Source organism: Gigantopelta aegis, chromosome 4 (assembly GCF_016097555.1).
Source record: "Gigantopelta aegis isolate Gae_Host chromosome 4, Gae_host_genome, whole genome shotgun sequence".
Lineage (NCBI taxonomy): Eukaryota > Metazoa > Mollusca > Gastropoda > Neomphalida > Peltospiridae > Gigantopelta > Gigantopelta aegis.
In genome coordinates this window covers 5,454,537-5,466,005 of record NC_054702.1, presented here as the reverse complement: position 1 = coordinate 5,466,005, position 11,469 = coordinate 5,454,537, and the positions used below count along the sequence as shown (strand labels likewise).

At 35.6% G+C, this 11,469-nt stretch overlaps 1 protein-coding gene across 1 annotated transcript in view; it reads left to right on the top strand.

The window, feature by feature from the left end:
- The first annotated feature begins 10,151 nt into the window (after positions 1–10,151).
- LOC121372539 (tumor necrosis factor alpha-induced protein 3-like) overlaps positions 10,152–11,469 on the top strand; it is a 45,099-nt gene continuing 43,781 nt past the window's right edge. The window contains exon 1 of the mRNA XM_041498921.1: positions 10,152–10,272. The gene's annotated coding sequence lies outside the window, so the exon portion shown is untranslated. The remainder of the gene's footprint in view (positions 10,273–11,469) is intronic.

Genomic DNA, 11,469 nt, shown 5'->3' with positions numbered 1-11,469 from the left:
TACTGAAGTGTGAAGAAAGCGATATCACTGCATCTACCTGGTCAACCTCACAGATCTTGAGCAATGTTATACCGAAGTGTGTTAAGCCATTCCTCCAGACATTTTGCAATGCCTCATCATCAATATGTGATAATGATGAGTTGATAATTAATATATTAAAGGGACATTCTTGAGTTTGCTGAGTTTCAAGATGTTATCGACTAACAGAGACTTTTTAACGCTTGTAATTGCATATCAAATAAGTTTTTCTGCATAAAATATTAGTGGCTGTGTATTAAACGTGTTTCGGATCGTTCTACTATTTGTAGTAGGTTACATTTCATTTTATTTCCTGAAATATAGTTTTACGTACGTACGAAATTATTTGAAGACAAAATCCAGTTTGGGCTTCTTCCAAATATTTAGACGACCAGAAGCCCATTGAATATACAGACTGATATTCTAAACAAGAAAATTTATTTAATATGTAAGTTTAATCGTAGATATATTTTATTTTTCGGAAACGTCTTATAATGCAGCAAACTCAGGAATGTCCCTTTAATATTATGTTACAAATTTACTTTCGAACTGTAAATTATTTGTTTGTGAAAAAAGGTTAAAAAGAAAAGAAAGAAAATAGTAAAAAAAAATCAACCAAAAAATCGTATACCACAACGTTGCTGCAATGATAAATACATAGAGCTTCACGAAACTGGAGGAAATATTTTAGTATTTATATTATATTTGAACTGAAACAAATCACTGTGACAATGCATTATTAGTGAGGAAAATAAAATAGCTACCAAAAAGGTTTTAAAAAATATTTTTCTAAAAATTAAAAACATGGGGGTAGGGGGTTAGTTTAAAGCCAAACTGGAAGAACGAACACACACACACACACACACACACACACACACACACACATATATATATATATATATATATATATATATATATATATATATATATATATATTTGTCACAACAAAATCAGAAACCAGAACAGCCATAATGGCATTTAGATTTAAGTATAATAAAAAAACAAAGGCTTGAAATTGGAATAATACTGGCGTGGCATTTATTAAAAGCAATATTTTGGACAGCTTGAACAAATCCGTGTGGCAGATTCATAGCTGCCTAGCACAGACTGTGCGCCTACCCCAGCCGGGGTTTTTGCTCTGGCTACACAGCCGTACCCCTCCCTGGGTCCCCACAGGAAGGGTACTACCCGGTGCACCCCTCATGCGTACAAAATACAAGTTCATGAGGGTCCCCTACACAAACTGCATTTATACACATTACCTTGTTTGAGGGTCCCCTACAAAAAAAGGTGGAGTACACCAAACCTCGATCAGAGGCTTACCAATCTCAAACGAGGGTCCCCTACAGATGAGACTACCGTGCCAAGCCACCACAAATCCGCCATAATTAAACACATACCTGCCACGCCGAAACCACTTCAAAACAAAACAATGTCTGATAGGGCCTACACTCAAGAAAAATGTTCAATAAAAAATTCTGTATTCAGGTGAATCCAATCGAAAGTCACAAGTTACATCACATATTCATCAGTTTTTGAAAGTCAGACTCCACCTGTAATGAATACAAAAACTCCGGCAGAAAATACTATCACACATAGCATACACCATAAAATTATAAATGTTTTGTGTACATAATTGTGTCACATAATCAGCATGTGCTCAATTATATAATATTATGTATGCTTTAAATCGTATGTTGAACAATATGAATAAGATCCTGCATTATAAGAACAGAAGGTTACAAATACATGTATAACATGTAAGTGATGCACATAATTATAGTTGAAAGAACACAACAAAACATAATTATATTTTTATGTATATAGATTTTTTTTTTTTTTTTTTTTTTTTTTTTTTTTTTTAAATTATTATTATTTTTTTTTTTTTGTTAAACATGGGTGGGTGGGTGGGATGAAAATGTTTCTTGGCGCTCTGACTACTTCTCAATTATGCCTAGAGGGGTATATCACGTGTGACAGCAATTACTTAAGGAATGTAACTATCGAGACAAGGTCTCACATCACAATTACATTTTCTGCTTTGTGTAACAAAACATTTATGGCTCAACAGCTTGGTCGCATTTCGCCAAAATATATATATATACAAATATGTACAAATCATACATCTACAAATGTCTACAAATGTGCCCGACCCTCCACAACCTAGAATTGAGAAATCTGGACCTTCCTACAGATCTCGCTTACTTTGGGAGCTCGGTTCATTTGCCTTCGACAAAGTCACATTATCAAGGCAACTGTATTTAAATAATAAGAAAAAAAACCCACATATGCACAATACAAAAAAAGAAAGAAAAGAAGGCTCAAATACAGCTTAAAAGTACATTTTTATACGGTAAAGAAGAAATGGTTTATTTAACGACTCCCTCATAATATTCTGGGGCGTAGCCAGAGAGGAGAAAACGCCGAGGCAAAACCCAGACCTGTAAAATAAATATCAGTGCTATGCGAAAAACAAAATAAATCTGGGGGAATTCCAGACGAGGCAAGCGCCTCGTCTGTCTCATGCTGGCTACACCATTGACATTTTTTTATTACGGTTACATGGCGTTGGACCACGAAGGTAATGAGAGATGAAACCCGCTGATCCACTGTAGAGGTTCTATCTCTAAAACAACTAAAAACTCCTTTTAACATTGTGTAAACATGTTACAGTTCTATACTTGCGCTGGGGATTTCTGCACTCGTGTTCGGTAGTTCTCGGTAGCCCTCGGTTGAGCTTGATTGCGATCGGTAAATAGGACCTTTGTTTTGGGCTTCAGTAGACGTTAGGTGCAGGACGTAGCTATATGTATATATTCCGATCAGAACAATCCCCTTCACCACGTGTTATATTATGTTATCTCGCCTTCATGTAAAATTCTTTAATCTCATTGGTTGTTTGCCGTTGGACAAATCCCTTATACCCCTGTGGGCGGAGCCAAATTCTCTTATACCCCGTCTGTAATTTCCAACAGTTTCCAGCCACCCCAGTTAATGCTAAAGCAATAATTAGATTATCAATAACATTGATAATCAATCAAGTATACATAATTAATTATATTTTTACTATAAAATACACTATTTCAATACTTTTAAAAGCTGCAATGTTGAACTCGGCCACCTAATTACGGTCGTGGTGTTATTGTATTAATGCGCAATTAGCAACAGTTGTTTTTTTTCTTCTTTTTTTTAATATTTTTATTTTTTTACTACATACATTTCTGATAAAAAAAAAGTTGTTTTTTTTGGGTGTTTTTTTTTTATTATTATTAATATCTGTTTCAGACAATTTCGTATTACAAACATTTGAAGTTAAAAACTCGTTTATCAATGGAACTATTTTTCGTCACTGGCAAGTGGTTTCGTTCGCGTCCGCGTGGTACGGCTCCGTTAATAAATTAACAATTATTGTCTGGCGTTATTTTGATTATTTGGCTATATGGTTTAACATGTCGGCAAGATAAATTCGTTGTAGAAGCATCTCTCGGGGTATATGGCTTTTTATGTACCCTCTGTGTGGTCTTTTACCCCCTCGCCTTCGGCTCGGGGTAAAAGAACACACAGAGGGTACATAAAAAGCCATATACCCCTCGTGATGCTTCTACAACTTATATTGTTGTTGTTTGTTTTTTTTTGTTTTTTGGGGGGTGTTTCAGTGTATTTCTGGGGACGCATTACCCGACCACTCCCCTAAAACCCCCAATATAACCGTAAAATAAAATGTGTTGAGTGCGTTGTTAAATAAAACATTTCCTTCCTTCTTTCTGTAGACGTTAGGAAAACCAAGACTACAGTGAATGTACAGAGTTGATTCGTTAAAGCAAAAGCAAAATAAAAGTTAAAGTTTGTTTTGTTTAACGGCATTACTAGAGCACATTGATTTATTAATCACCAGCTATTTGATGTTATCTGTTTTGTCATGCTCTATTTTGATTTCAACTACTAGTCAGCAAAATGTTCAGGGCACTGGCTAATGGTTAATTGCCAGTAAGAGAGTGCCTTATTTACTTCCCCATTGAAACTCGTTCTAAACGGGAGCCTGTATTGGGATGCTAACATCTAATTCATAAACCTGTCTTCATTGCAATTGGGGTTGTTGTTTTGTTTTGTTTTGCATTACACTCCAGATTGCAAAGTTGTGAGAATTGACTAAAGTAAGCCCCTGGTCTCAGAACGGACTTACATCTAGTAGGTATTGGATTCGCATCCCTTTACCTGCTCCTACACAGCGCGAGTAACTTGATCCAATGGGTAGGTGTAAGGTCACTACACCGACTTCTCTCTCACTAACCACTAACCCACTGTCCTGGACAGACAGCCCAAATAGTAGGGGCGTGTGACCAGAATAGCATGCTTGAATCAATCGGATATAAGCACGAAAATAAGTACAAATGAAATGAATTGAATAGACTATCGCAACGATATTTCACGTTTCAGACGAATGCTAATAAACCAATGAGTCAGATCGCTGTCTTCAGCATATTTTGTTTTCGTCCCTATCTTCTCAGCAAATTACCTCCACCCACACCCCCGCTCCCACCTAATGGTCGTAGTTCTTTCCTGTCACCGATCTGCTGTATTGAAGTAAATATCGCCGTCAACCGTTGACCAGTACACGATTAACTGACTAAATAAATAATTAGGTTGTTTACATCGAAAAACTGGATACTACAGAACGTTTAAAACAAAAATCTCGATTAATTACATGTATTAATTTGTGATTAAATTTGTAAAATTATCAAAGTATCCCATTTAAATAGAAAATTTGACCTCTCCATACCTGGTAGACCGAATATTTCTGTCACTGTAAAGCTTTAAATTTTATGTTGTGTGCATATGTTGATATATATATATGTGTGTGTGTGTGTGTGTGTGTGTGTGTGTGTGTGTGTGTGTGTCTGTGTGTGTGTTAATTATTTGTCTATTTTATATTTATATCTACCAGGTACGTAGACCTAATAGTTCTCTCTATAAAGCTTTATTTCGTGTTATATTTATTTTTTAATGATTTGTCTATTTTATATTTATATCTATGTTCAATGGATTTTACAGAAAAACTCTAATGAAACATAAGTCGGTTAAAACTCCCAAATTTATTATTTTCAGTGATTCACTTTCGTGTCTCCAAGTTTTACGCAACATGAATTGGGATGTTGATACGAAAGTGTGCTTTTTATCCATTGCCAATAAAGATATTGTATTTTGCTGGGTGTCCAGTCATATTGGCATATGGGGTAATGAAAAGGCAGATTCGGCCGACAAGTCTGCTTTGGATTCGCTTTATACTAGGGTTAGTGTGCCTTATACTGATTTTAAAGTGACATTCCTGAGTGTGCTGCAATTTTTATAATGTTATCGACTAACAGAGACTTTTTAACTATTGTAATTACGTATCAAATATATTTTTCAGCATAAAATATTAGTGACTGTATATTACACGTGTTTTTTTTTTATTGTTCTAATATTAGTACTAGATTAAATTTCATTTTATTTCCTAAAATATTTTTTTTCGTACGTACGAAATTATTTTGAATACAAAATCCAATTTGGGCTTCTTACAAATATTCAGACGACCAGAAGCACATTGAATATACAGAAACTGATATCCTAAACAAGAAATTATATTTAATATGCAAGTTTAATCGTAGAAATATTCTATTAGTCGGAATCATCTTACAATGTAGTAAAGTCAGGAATGTCCCTTTAAAGATGGTATCAACCAATTTATCTTGTCCACTTCAACACAGGTGGTAGTAATCATATGTCGCCGCACAAGAATTCAAAAGATATACTTTAGATCATTCACTTTCAATCCAGGTCAAAGTTCATTACTATTAAAACATTTTATTTCTCACCATTACACACTATTCCCCATGAAAAGCTTAAGGAAAAAATCAATTCCTTAATCAACGGAACATTTGTTACTAAGAACGGTGAACGAAGATATAAATACATAATTATCTTTCACGGATCTGGAAATTTCGTAAAGACCGAGAGTGAATCCAGACTAAAGTATACAAAGAAAAAAACACGTGATATGTCGGACTTCCTCATTGACAAATGTATGTTAAATTTGGGAGTAGGACATATAGACAGGAACTAGGAATCCTATGGGCATCAACTAATACTCGCCGATTTGTGTCTCTGTGTATGTGAATAAGAATTTCTAACTAATCTGGTTATATCAAAATAAAGGAATCAGGCTAAAACTTTTAACTTTACTTTCCACTGTATTGATGATCTTAGATTATTCAATAATAGCAGGATTACGGATTACCTTCCACTGATTTATCTACAAGAGGTAGAAATAAAAGAGACATGAATGTATTAAATCAGTTACCTGCTTCGATTTATGTATAGAAATTCAAAGCGACACCGGTTTCCAAACTAAGCTGTATGACAAAAGGGATTACTTTAGTTTTCCAAGAGTCAATGTTCCCTTTATGTCGAGCAATAAACCTTCTGCTCCAGCTTTTGGTGTCTACATATCTCAACTTGTTAGATACTTTAGGGCATGCTCATTGTGTGCAACTTTCAAACAACGCCATATCAGTCTGGCACAGAAGTTGTTCTATCAAGGTTATCATGATGCCCAGGGACTCGTGAGGGCATTGAAAAATGTTTATGGTAGACGTTTGGAGGCCATATCTACTAAATACGATGCATCACTGACTAAAATTATGGCTGATGCTATTCCATATTTTTTCTTTCTTTTTTAGATGAAATACTTATGACGGGTGCCACCGGTGTGCAGGATATGCTCACCTTTCGCCAACACCTGATATCATTACTACTATGACAGTGATTCATGAGTACACGTTATCACAGCTGTACTTATTCTAACGAACTCTGTCCGGTGCTAGTTTTATGTATGCTAAACTAGTAATGGAGTTGCAGTCTTCTTTGGGGCGGTGCAAGAGGGATAAAATATCCAGTAAATATCTCCTCGGGACGAGGCAGTAGATAGGTTCATTAAATCAACCATTATTTTGCCAAATGCCCATTCGACTCTGCATCGTGCCGAGATATACGGCCCTGACCATGTATGGCGTGGGGTTTTTCGTTCAGATTTGAATATTTCTCATGCCCTTTTTCTCTCTCTCGAAACAGTTTAATCTGCATTCTGAATGAATGAATGAATGAATGTTTAACGACACCCCAGCACGAGAAATACTATTGGGCGTCAAACTATGGTAATGCAAATAAATAAAGTGATGATAACATAAATATAAAAATTCAAGATTTAAATAAAAACAGTGTAAAGAACTGTGCCAAAATACAAATATCACAGATAGATACTGACTTTTACTCAAAATTTCAATTGTGCGGTATTGGCCATTCTCAAAGAGAATGTTACACCCCTGCACCACGGTGAGGTTACAGCACGCGCAGGGGTCTGCATTCGGAGATATTTGGCTTTCATTTGAGTAACATGAGTTAATTATAGAAACATATACATAGACCTAGATACAGACTCGCTAGCTGATTTTGCATCCACTAGTCTCCAATTAAATAAAGCAAAGTTTACCAATGAGTCATATTAAAGATGTCCCTCCCTACCAAATCAAATACTAATCTTACTAATTACCAATCTTGTGTAAGACATTTTATTCTTTTATTATTTGTATTTGTGCAGGGTGAATTTCATTTTGAACAATTTCGGAAAATATGTACCTTTTCCTGCAGATTATTTGCAGATACTAGGCCTTAGAAATATATTTACCGAAACGTGCCAAAAATACAAGGTGGGTAAAACAAATTAGGGTCTGCACTTTAGTTTAAGGTTAGGTTCCCGGAAACACAAAACTTTAGTCTCTATTAAAGGGACATTCCTGAGTGTGCTGCACTTTTTAAGATGTTATCGACTAACAGAGACTTTTTAACGACTGTAATTACATATCAAATATAGTTTTGCAACATAAAATATTAGTGACTGTATATTAAACGTGTTTCTGATCGTTCTATTAGTACTAGGTTAAATGTCATTTTATTTCCTAAAATATTGTTTTTCATACGTATGAAATTATTTTGAAGACAAAATCCAGTTTGGGCTTCTTACAAATATTAAGACGACCAGAAGCACATTGAGTATACAGAGACTGATATTCTAAACAAAAAAATACATTTAATATGTAAGTTTAATCGTAGAAATATTTTATTAGTCGAAAACATCTGACAATGTAGTAAACTCAGGAATGCCCCTTTAAGATTGGATGGGATTTACCTCAGTCGATTCAGTGCTCGCTTGAGGTGCTTGCGTCGCAGGATCGAACCACCTCAATGGATCCATTCAAATGATTGGGGGTTTTTCTCGTTCCAACCAGTGCACCACTACTCGTCAAAGGCTGTGGTATGTGCTTTCCTGTCTGTGGGAAAGTGCATATATAAGATCCCTTGCTGCATTAGAAAAACTTGTGTGTTTCCTCTGATGACTACGTGTCATAATTACCCAATGTTTAACATATAATACCCGATGATTCATTAATTAATGTGCTCTAGTGGTGTCGTTAAACAAAACAAAGTTTTTTTTCTATTAAGATTTGCAAGGATGCCTCTCTCCAAAAAGCAGAAAACTAAATGTGGACATTCAGGGATAGGGTTGTATTTGTTTTTTTCCTGCATCCAATTATCGACAAGTATTTTGGCAGTCCTTTGATACTGTTAGAATGTTCCATGTTCATTCTTTCAAGCAGTCATCAAATTAGGATGGATGTACCAACACCTTTAAGATCTAATATGAATTATGAGCAAGATACTGTATAACATTATTTTCACACTAAGTTTGTTTCCAGTGGTTAAAAAATGTTTAGCAGAACACTGAAGTTAAACTGTTACATAACGTGCAGTCATTGGATCATCACAAAATGAAGAAACAAACGTATTTGTATTTTCTCAAAATAGAATGGACGTGAAATAATTAAACTTTATTGTTATATATGTGGAAAGTGATTTATCCAGTTCCCTTTTATTATACACGAGTAATGGAGACCTGACGATATGTAGTTGCCAGATGATGATTTGGGGATATAGGGAATACTAAACTAGTTCCCGTGTGAGACCGTTTATATTACACCATGAATCACGAACGAAAAAGACACGAGTGGTCTCACACGGGAACGAGTTTAGTATTTTATTCATTACACCGTACATCAATGAAAAAAACCCCAAATAGCACATAATGACTTCCAATATAATTTTAACAAGACATGAACATTTACAGATTAAAGTCCGGGCGAAAAATGACGCCATATTGTGGTCACTTTCATTTAGCGATTTATAAAGCACTGGCGTAGAAAATTGGGGGGGGGGGGGGGGGGGGGATGTGCTCATACCCACTTTTCAGATATTTTGCTTTATGTGCTTTATAATAGTGTAAAAGTGTGCCCCCCCCCCCCCCCCCCCCCCCCCACACACACCTTTTGGCACCTTCCTACGCTACTGTCAAGCATCAAGCAAATTTTCCTCTTTTTTTCTCATTTTATTTTCAAGAGGGGGTTGGTACATAACTCGACCCCACTATAAACTTCGCTCGCCAGTCTAGATCAACCTCACCAACCCCGCCCCTGCTGCCACACCTGCACACGCGCCAGCTGACACACCTGCACACGCGCCCACTAAGGTAAAGTGGGTTATGCGATGCAGTCCACTGATTTAGTATAATTCTCCCACTATATTGCAATAATTGTGCCCCGCTGAAGACTGTCCGGAAAGCTGAGGTGTGTACCCAGTTATCGGTTTTTACAATTCGATGTAAAAACGAAAACAGAGTTCAAATGAATGTCTTATAACCACTAACCATAGACGAAACAATCCAATGATGTAGTTTTACTAATCCGCCAACAAGGATTTAACCCTTACATCCCTAAGATAAGAATTAGTCCTATATTATAAAACGGATATTTGCCAAATGAATATTGAATAGTAACTTATTTGTGTTTCAGGGGGAAAAAACCTAAATCAAAATACCCTTGTTATTAAAATAAATATTCAAATCAAAAGTAAAACTTAAACAGTGCACGTCACCACTGACGTTTGCTGCAAAGCGTACTGCAATTGGTTGTTATTCCAGGAAGTTGAGTCAGGGATTTCCCCGTAGGTGATTTTTTTTGTCCCCGTTTCATAGTTGACATTACATTCAAATAGGAAAAGAACCGACATTACAGTACTGAGTTACCAAGGAAGGGCTGAAGTTCGTGTTTGTGATCGCCACTTCGTTACAGCGTTCAGCGCTGTTGAAAAAGAGTCGCATTTCAGGTTAGTTTTTAATATTTAAACGATATACTGTGAAGCGATATATATATATATATATATATATATATATATATAAATTTAGAGAGGTTAAGTTCTTTATTGAAAGATGTCCGGTTTTGAGAGAATTCCGGTTTACAGAGGGTCCGGTTTTGAGGGGTTTCACTGTATGTATATATATATATATATATATATATGTGTGTGTGTGTGTGTGTGTGTATGTGTGTGTGTGTATGTGTATGTGTATGTGTATGTGCATATACATATACATATACATATACATATATAGAGAGAGAGAGAGAGAGAGAGAGAGAGTCAAACCTGTCCTAGCGGCCACCTATAATCAGCGGTCACCTGCCTTAAGCGGCCACTTTTTTTCCTCCCAAATGATTTATAATGTAAATGCACCTGTAATAAGCGGTCACCTGTCTAACGCGGCCAGCGGCCACCTAAATCGGATCCCGAATCGCTAATATACCTGTATTAAGCGGCCACATTAAACGTTTACTGTTATATAAAAGGGATATTTTAACAACAGCGATAAGGTGCAGCAAATAACCGATCTTCACACCTTCAGGAATACTAGTACCCTTTCAGTCCCGACATCTCAACTGTGTATCAATTAAGAAAGAATAACTCTGGAATGCATCTAATTGCCTCTGGGCAGGCTATGCTTGACATATGTAAATTCACACACATATATATATATATATATATAGATAGATAGAGGGAGATAGAGGGAGAGAGGGAGAGAGAGAGAGAGAGAGAGAGACGCAAACACACACGTGCGCAGTTTGTGTGCTCCTGTTGTTGATTGTAATCGACTTGTGGATTGATAATTCGTTGAAATACATTTTAAGCCAGATTTAAGTCGTCAATGTTATTAATTAGTACGTAGTTAGCATTACTTTTGCAATTTACGTTAATTTACTACATTATGTCACAAGTACGCGTTAATAAATACTAGTAAAAATAAATAGTTTGTAACACTCAAGTTATCACAAATCTTGATTGAAAGAATATGTGATGGATCACCAGTTCGAGGGACATATGACACACATAAATTTATTACCAAAAAAAAAAAAACTAATAATAATAAATAAAAATCTCGACATAAGAATTATCAGACATCTTTATTATAAATCAATTTTTTTTCACAACAGTAAAAATGCTAAATAAAATATTATGATAAGGCATAATGAC